We start from the raw sequence: 9114 nt of genomic DNA, 5'->3' as shown, positions 1-9114 counted from the left end.
GGAGCATGTAAGAGGGGGTTTCCCCCCTAAGTTTGAAATGATTTGCTCTTTAAAGCAATCCCATATCTTGGTTCATAACAGTGGCTGTGGTTTATGGGTTCATAATAATTATGTAACGCCAACATGATTCTGAAGGAAATGCCTCTTGCACGGACTCTTGGTTGGGCTTATTACACAGAATAATAAGAACCTGTCTCATTAATATTAAACTGCTTTCTGATACAGTCAGGGTAATGTACTTTCGAAATCGTTTAAAGCTAACAACACAAAAGCCCATCCTGTGTAATTGTCTTTGTTTTCCAGATCATTAGAAGCGTGACTAAACATATGTGAGGTGCGTCTACCAGCATTCTTTTTGTTCCTTCCTCTTGCCCTTCTCTCAAAACTCTCAGAGAGTTGCTGCTTCTCCTCTGCTCTTCCCTACTCCCCCTCCTGTCCCCATAACGGGACATGCCCACCACAGGTGTTCAAACTTTTGCATGCATTTATCATTGAAGCTCTGGGAGGTTAGAAGATACCCTTTAGCTTGGCAGACAGGATGCTTGTTATCTTCCTGCAAGCTGCACAACAAGGTCCTCAACTACTAGTTTCACAAATCATTTTCCAAACAGCCCCTGACAGACACAAATCAAAGAACAAGTTACCACAGAACCGATTAAGATCACAAGAGGCGACAGCAGCCCTATTGTTTCCTCTGTAATGTATCCTCCCAAAGCCTGCGCTGCTGCTGTGCATGGCTGATGATTCCCATCCTTGTTGATGGGATTATTTTTAGAAAGTGATGCTTTCCCATTTATAAAGCTCAGAGAGAGGCGACATGGTGTAGGCGGTTGTTCTCAGCCCTGCTGCACAGCATCACCTGTGTGGAGATTTCAATACTGCAGATGCTGTCTGACCGCACTCCAGACAGATGGTCCTGACAGGAATTGTCCATGTGGATGGCTGGGGGAGTTTCTGCAAGCTGGGCTGTGTCAGGAAGCTCCACCCAAAAACCAACTGCATCAGAACCTCTGTGAACAGGGGCAGAGAGAGGCACTGATTGCTTAATTGCCTGTCCAGGAGACTAACACATCGTCAGGCCCGAGAAACCTTGCACTAAATAGACTGAAGTCATTTACTTGTTTCACAAATACTGGCAACTACTCTATGCAGGGCCTGGTCCACAGCAGAGCAGGTAATACAAGGAACACTTTATGATCCTTGGAACTTGGAAACCTGAATCAAAGTCTTCAAGGGTAAATCACAGCATTAGAAAGGTTTTTTATTGTCCTGTGCTGAGTCAAGATCTCATTATATAGCCCTCAGTGGCCTGGAACTTGATATGTAGACCAGGATACCTCAAACTCATGTTGAGCCTCCTCCAAATGCCTCGAGTGCTGGGACTCCAGGCATGCAAGCATGCACCTTCATAGCTGACTGACATTGGAAGTGTGTGTGTGTGTGTGTGTGTGTGTGTGTGTGTGTGTGTGTGTGTGTGTCCACACGTGATATATACACTATATACACACATATGTGTGGGTATGCATGTATGTGTGTGGGCATGTGTGGAGGCCAAAGGTCAACATCAGCTGTGGTCCCTCCATCATCTTCACCTTACTTTTAAGACAGGGTTTAACTGAACCTGGAGCTTGCCAAGTCAGCTGGACTGGCTGACCACCAACCCAAGGGATCCTCGTGTCTCAGCCTTCCAAGTACTGGGATTACATGCATATCATCACATCTGGCATTTAAAGTTGGTCCTGGGGATCCAAACGTGGGTCTTTTGTGGCAGGTGATTTACCCACTGAGCCATCTCACCAGGCCTGCACTGGATATTTTAAAATCCTCACCAAGCAAAGCTGACAACAGGAGGGTAGAGAACCAGACACTGGCTGCTTGCTTTGGGGTGAGTTATGTAACTGTTCTAACCCTGTTTCCTTATCTTTAAGACAGTGGAGAGCAAATCTTCTATCCCAGAGCTGTTATGAGTTTTAAATTAAAAAAGAAAAAAAATCAATAGAAAACACAGCACAGTAGCTCACATCATACCTAGTGGGTATTCGGTAAAGGTTTATTTTTTTCTCTCCTTTGTTTCTCCCACTGTCCTTAAAGCAATATGTTGAGCTAACTATGTGTGATGGATGGTTGAAGTATGGGACATGAGACCTGAGACATGAGACAGAACCCGGTGCTTTCCAGGAGCAATTGTGCAATAACACCTAGGCAAACACTTCATACGAAAACTACTCCTGGGTGTGTGGGGATCTGGCTAGAGAAATGATCGCTGAGAATAGGGAACCAGATGTGGTTTCCTGAAGAGAAAAACATTAAGAGGACTCTTGGAAGATGATTAGGATGTACCAGAAGAGAAAGAGGCTGTAAGAGGCAGGGGAGGGCGGTGACAAAACAGTATAGCCAAGGCCACATCTATGTGACACTTGTAGGTAGGTTGTATTTAAAGACATGTCCTTTGTGAATATTTATTTCACTGGTATCTTTGCATCTCCTTAATCAAGAAAGTGGTGCTCCCCTTTTTGACTGACATCTGCATGGATAATAATAGTGTGAGTTTTATGCTTGAGAGCAGGTAGGAGGTCTATAATTTGTTTTATCTGCATCTTCCCCCTTTTATTATTTAGGACAATTTGGTATGCATCTAGGTATTTTTAATTGCATTCTTCGGGTAAGGGCAGAGAACCGGCACGCCTCACTAGAAAACCCTCATTAATGAAATGGGCTTTCTGAACACACAGAGCAAAAAGCTGAATAAAGATGACGTCAGCTTCCTTGGAGTGCATTTTCATTCAAGGTTATCATCCAATTCCTGCTGGAGGCTCGTGCAGAGCAGTTGATCTCCTGACCAGCTCTGAATGCCCTCAGACTGGATCTGCTTCGACCTGTCCCTTAAGGGGGGCCTCAACATCACTTGTCTCTTTCTGTATCCTGTTCCCTCCCCTGCAGGGACTGGGCCTCCTCCAGCTCTGTAGGTCCTTGCTGGCACCCTCCCTCCCCCTCCTCTGCTTGATGTGACTTCCATTGACCTAGTTTACAAACGGTTTGATCTTGGCCAAATGCCAAAGAATTGAGGGTGCTACGGTGCCTCTCTTTAGGGCTTCTGGTAGAAGACACCGGGTTCTCCGGGGGGTCCCTGAAGAGGCTGTGTGCATGGTTTTTGTCTTGGCAGTGCTGACACTGTTTTTCGTTTTTTCTCCCCTCACCCATACCCTCAAGAGCCTTGCCGGATTCAATTCATCTTTATGCTCTTGGAGTCCAGGCTATTGATTTGCTAGAACTGGCCATTCAGTCAGAGAAAGGCAGCCAATGAGAGCAGGACTCTGCCCTGTCTCCCTGTGGAAGCCTCTGAAGAAGTCATGAATGTGAAGGAAAGGTTGCAGGCTGAGCTCCCAGTGGCAGTCCTAGAGTGTTCTTTACAGAGCAAAGTGAGGAAGGGAGCGAGCCAAATTCCAGATCAGTCACCCATGGCCAAGCCTGTCCCTGGCTCCCACATGCAGCCTTGGTGAGCCTGGCTTCTGCCCAGCTCATGTGTCTCACTATATCCAGCTTCTAAAACCTACATGGATGTCCACAAGAGTGAGGAAAGGCAGGGTGAGGAGGAGGGCAGAAATATTGAAAATCATGTGACCTTGACACTGTAGGTCATAATCAACCTAGATGACCCCTTTCTCTCTGCCTGCCGGACTACTTACCTTAGAAGGAAGCCAGCTTTGAATCTAGGGAAATATCTGAGCTTGTAAATGGGCTTTTAAGTGACTGTTGCCTGGAGCAGCTGCTCTGAATTTAGAATAGGTACTATTCTCTGCATCCAGCATCCGATTCTTCCCAGGATGAATTATCTGCTTGCACAAGTTCCTTGAGGAGAAGGGGGCCTGTCAGGTTTCTCCCTCGGACACTTGCTGTATGCTAACCCCTGCCTGCTGGATATGTTTGACCTGGGATGAGGGTAGCTCAGTGGTTGAGTATATGCCTTAGCATGTACAAGGCCACCAGTTCAACCCCAGCTCTATAATGATAATAGTAACAGTAGTACTAGTTTGGCCTAGTACCAAATATGAAGGAAAAGGGCAATTATATTTTAACTCATATTTGACTCTAAAAGGGAACATTCACTATTGTCGGAAAGACTCATTTAAAAAAATAGAAACCGAACATCTGACTTACTGCTCAGAGAACATCTCTTCATTCATGTGGATCTTTGAGACTTAATTGACATTTTCTTTATAGGTTTCCAGCCCAGATTTCTTTCTGTTGACAAAGATTCCTGTGAAACCCATCACCGATTTCCAGTCCTATGTTCTGGTCATCTTCATCTCCTGGTCCAAATTGATTGGAATACAATCAATTTGAGGGCCATAGGAAGTTGTCTGAGAGAGGGAGAGACCCGACGGAATGTTGACTATGGCGTGGTCACCCTAAAACATGGTGTGTTTCACATCAAGTCTCAGTTGGTAGCCTTAGTGAATGCTGGCAAAAAAAAAAAATATGCACACAGAAACAAACCATGGTATCCATGAGATCCTGTGTGGGATCACATCCATGGGACATCATCTCCCCGTCATTGGTTACCGCCCTTCTGCTTTCTCGGATAAATTGCATGAGGAAAATGAGAGGAATGAGGAGGAGAGATGGTAGAATTACCTCGTGAGTTCCACACACACAGCAGTTCTTGGCTGTTCTCACAATATGGAACAATCCAGACCTTTGCATCATCTTTGGCAAACAAGAATTTTTTTCAACCCAGAGTCCTGCAGCTTTCTGGCTAGCAGATGTCAGAATGGAGGCAATCCTGGAGCCAACAATTTTTATCATGCAGGATCACTCCCACATGTCTCCCCTGGCAACAGGCTTCGGATTAGAAAGCTGAATGAGGGCCTGAAAGGAGGACTTCTTGGGTAAAGTGCTTGATGAGCAAACATAAGTAGCAGATTTCAGATCCTCAGCATCCACAAACTAGGTGCCTTTTGGTGGAGTACACTGACAGCCCTAGAACTGGGTAGGGCGGAGACAAGGAGATACTGAGAGCTAACTGGCTAGCCAGTCTAGCTGAAATGGCTCTGGGTTGGGTGAGAAACTCTATCTCATAAGGTAGAGAGCAAGAGAAGACAAAATCCAAAAGTGATCCCTGAGCTCCACATGCATGTGCACAGGTGAGCAAACAAGCACGAGCACACATGTACACACACACACACACATTGATGCATGCATGCACATACAACAACAGCTGGATGAAGGCTCTTGTGTCTCAGACCTATGACCACCAACAAAAAGACCCAGATGTCTCTAAGAGAGCAAGAAAGGAGAGGAAAACCAGGCCCAGGATGGGAGTAGCCTTTTGGGTACAGGAGTAACAAGAACAATTGAGAAACCAGCTAGTTTAGTAAAGAAAAAAGAACCAATCATGGATGACAGCTAGGAGGTATGTGTCTGCCAGTATACCAACTGGGCATTAGTCATCACGACAGACAGGGCTCTGTAGGATGTACAACTAGATGGGATAGAAAAGGGACTGTGACTAAGAAAAAATCCATGTTGTTACCTCCAAAGAGCCTTGCGTGTCAATCATCTTCGTGTTGCTATGACAAAGTACCTAGTAAAAATAACTTAAAGGAAGAAAGATTTATTTTGCCTCATGATTTCAGAGGTTTTGGTCCATGGTGGGTAGGATCCATCTTGGGGAACTTGTGGTGAAGCACAACAAGGGGGCAGACGGGTGTGGTAGAACAGCTGCTCACTGCCTGGTGGCCATGAAGAAAGACAGCCAAGAGGCTGGAGGCAATGTATCCTTCCATCACTTCCCCAGTGCCCTACTTCCTTGGCCTAGGCTTCATTTCCTAGTTTCCACTATCTCTCAATCATGCCATCAGTGGACTAATCCATTGGTTAGGCCAGAGCCCTCAGGAGCCAGCGTCTTACCAGAAGCCCTGCCTCTGAACATTGCGTTGAAGATCATGCCTTGACCATATGAGCCTTTGAAGAGAACACCCATATCCATACTATGACACCCGCTGTCTCAATTTTCAAGGCCAAGCACACGCTGTCGGCTTTGTGTGTTTGCTGATATTCGCTAACTTCTGGATGCAGATGAAGCTGTACTGTGTGTCACTCAAAAGAGGTGGGCAGCTCTAATGGAATTTGCCAAAATCAAGAAGGAGGAGAAAGCCATGCCCTTCACAGTAAAGCCAACGCCACTGTCTCCTCTCCCTCCTTTCCCTAGTGGAGGCTTAGATGCTCAATTCCATTCCGAAGAGCTGCTTCCTCTATCGCACCATCACCCCGGAGAATAAGGAACACAAACGAGAGAAGGGCAAAGGAGGGAAAAGATTTGGAGCCCTGCTTGTAAGATCATGTACCCACTCTTTACCTGATGAAAAGGCAACCTCCACCCCACCCCCACTACTACCGCCACACACACACACACACACACACACACACACACACACACACACACACACACCCTTCTGCTTTTCTCCCTGCCTTGGAACTTTCCAAAATGTTGAAGAGAGACGTCAGTGCTGGAGGGTCATTGACAATCTGAGGTGCCAGTTACTCGACTTCCCTGCCGTCCTCCCCCGTCTCTGTTCTTCACATCACCTATTTAAGGAACTGTATTCAAGGCTGGAGAGATGACTCAGTGGATAATGTACTTTCCATGTAAGTGTGAAGATCTGCGTCTGGACCTCCAGCCCCCGCATAAAGAAGCCAGGCATGTAGACAGGAGGAGCCTCCAGCTCACTGGCTAGCCAGCTGAGCCAACTGGTAAGTTCCAGGTTGAGGGACAGAAGAAGACATTTGGGTAGCCATCTTTGGCCTCCACGTGCATGTACCTGCTCGTGTAGAGGTGACAACCCCACACCAAAAAAAGGAAAGAATCAGCTCTCACCACAAGACAAACATGGAATGGCCACTATTATCAGCAGGGACTGTAGCAATTAGACAAGTGCAGGTCCCAAAATGGATCACCTTGCCAACCCTCATGGCAGGCTTCCATTCCAACAAAACCCCACGATAAGGGAGAAAATGACCCTAATTTAATATCTGCAGCATAATCTCATGAACGCTTCCCAAAGCAATAGAAGAAGTATGCTGGGATTCAGTTTTGATTTGTGGCCTTCCATAGAAGGAAGCTCATTAGTACAGAAAGCATAATGTTGTCAACTCTTACAGAGATGTACAGCAATAATACCTCCTGATGCCTACTCCGCAGGGCTGTGAATCAGCCAAGACAGGAAGCTATAAGCAGTGTGTATGGGTGGGGAAGCATGTCCACACTGGGAGGGCTCATTTACAGGAAGAGCCAGGGAATGGAGGTCAAATTTCAACTAATGCTCAGTAGTGAGCGAGTTCATGTTCACAGTCCACAGAGCCCTGGTTTAGCAAAGACTCAAGTTTTTTGGTGGCTCGGAGTAGCACAGATCTATACTGAGCTCATTATTAGAGGAGGAGTATCCATTCCTTGAAGAGAAGAGAAAGTATCTCACACTTGGTCACCAGATACTTGAGCTGCATGCTGTGTGCCTGTAGCTTTCTATTGGCCTCTGCCAGCACCCTGCATTAATATGAAATTAACAGCATAATGCTCACACGGAACTTCGTGTCTAAAAAAAACATGCCCACATTATGCTTTAAGCCTTTTATCCCCCAATAATAGAAGTCATGAGGTTAAAGTTTGCTCGAACAATTTTCCCCGGAACAGCTGTACAATTTGATGTGGGGGATGAAAGTAGATACTGTATGGATCTTTGTCATTGGAAAACGCTGTGAAAGAACTAGTAGTTAAGCTGCCCTCCCCAGTCGCACCCAGTCACGTGTGGATAGTTTCCTACTTGCACACATCCCAGAGAAATGCTCCTGGTATTTATATTCATTGTTATTACTACTTGCAGTGTATCAGGAGAGTGACTCATCCCATGGAAAGGCTCAAGGAGAACCAAGGAGGAAGGCAGAGGAGCAAGCTCCATTTAATAAACTCCTGAAGAGCACTTACTATGTCTGGCATCATAAGGCCAGAGTCTCCAAAGAGTTTGCTATCCTGTGGACAGTATCAAGCAGATACAGAAATATATGTAAATTATGGCATGTGGCATAAGTGTCTTAGAAAACATGGTTAGAGTGTGGTACAGTGAGTGGATCAGGATTTAGAAGTTTCCTGGAGGGAATGGGGCATTGGAGACAGATGTTAGCCAGGCTTAGGATGACTGGCCCAGATCCCAGCTTTGGTCTCTCTGGAACAATCAGTACTCCCCTACCATGATTTGACTATATCTTTCAGAAGTCCTGTGTTGGGAGCTTGGAAATCAGGTAGTGCTAAGAGGCGCAGGTACCTTTAAGAGAAAGAAGAACCACCCTGGGGCTCAACTATACTACTCCCGAGTGCAGTCCCAAGGACTGAATATGCTACCACAGGGACACCATGTTCATTTTTGCTCTACACAAAGCAGCTAAGCAATGGGATCAGCCTCGATGTCTACCTTCAGAGGCACAGATAGGGAATTGTATTCAGCCATAAAGAAAAAAACGAGTCCATGACATATGGAAGGGAATGGATGAAAATGGAAATATTTATGTCAAACCAAATAAGCAACATGTTTTCTTTCATTTGTGGCCCCCAGATTTTCATTTTTGTATGTCATCAGAGAAAATTTAAAGAGCTTAAGCTTGGGATGTAGAGCTGGCTCAGTGTTTGAGAGTGCTTGCTGCTTTTGCAAAAGACCTGAGCTGAATTCCCAAGAGCCACCTGTAACTCCAGTTCCAAAGGAGCCAATGCCAGAAGTGAGCAAGCATGTGCATGCATGAATGCCCACGTGCATACACATGCAGGCAGGTATAATTTTTAAAAATCGTGTGTGCGTGCGTGTGTGTGTGTGTGTGTGTGTGTGTGTGTGTGTGTGTGTGTGTATGTATGTGTGTATGTGTGTGTTTATGTGTGTGTATATGTGTGTGAGTGTGTGTGTGTATGTGTGTGTATATATGTGTATATGTGTGTATGTGTATGTATGTATGTATGTGTGTGTGTGTGAGTGTGTGTGTCTGTGTGTGTGTGTGTATATGTGTGTGTATATGTGTGTGAGTGTGTGTGTGTATGTGTGTATGTGTGTATGTGTGTGTATATGTGTGTGT

General features: G+C 45.6%; 1 long non-coding RNA gene across 1 annotated transcript; it reads left to right on the top strand.

Annotated features, from left to right (window-relative positions):
- The first annotated feature begins 1509 nt into the window (after nucleotides 1-1509).
- LOC113835067 lies at nucleotides 1510-8830 on the top strand. The gene is made up of 3 exons (XR_003484241.2): nucleotides 1510-1885; nucleotides 4222-6753; nucleotides 7881-8830. It is a non-coding gene; the product is annotated as an uncharacterized LOC113835067 (long non-coding RNA).
- The last annotated feature ends 284 nt before the right edge of the window (nucleotides 8831-9114 follow it).

This window comes from Cricetulus griseus, chromosome 3, assembly GCF_003668045.3.
Source record: "Cricetulus griseus strain 17A/GY chromosome 3, alternate assembly CriGri-PICRH-1.0, whole genome shotgun sequence".
NCBI lineage: Eukaryota > Metazoa > Chordata > Mammalia > Rodentia > Cricetidae > Cricetulus > Cricetulus griseus.
Note: the sequence above shows the minus strand (reverse complement) of the source record. Positions and strands in the feature narration are given on the sequence as shown.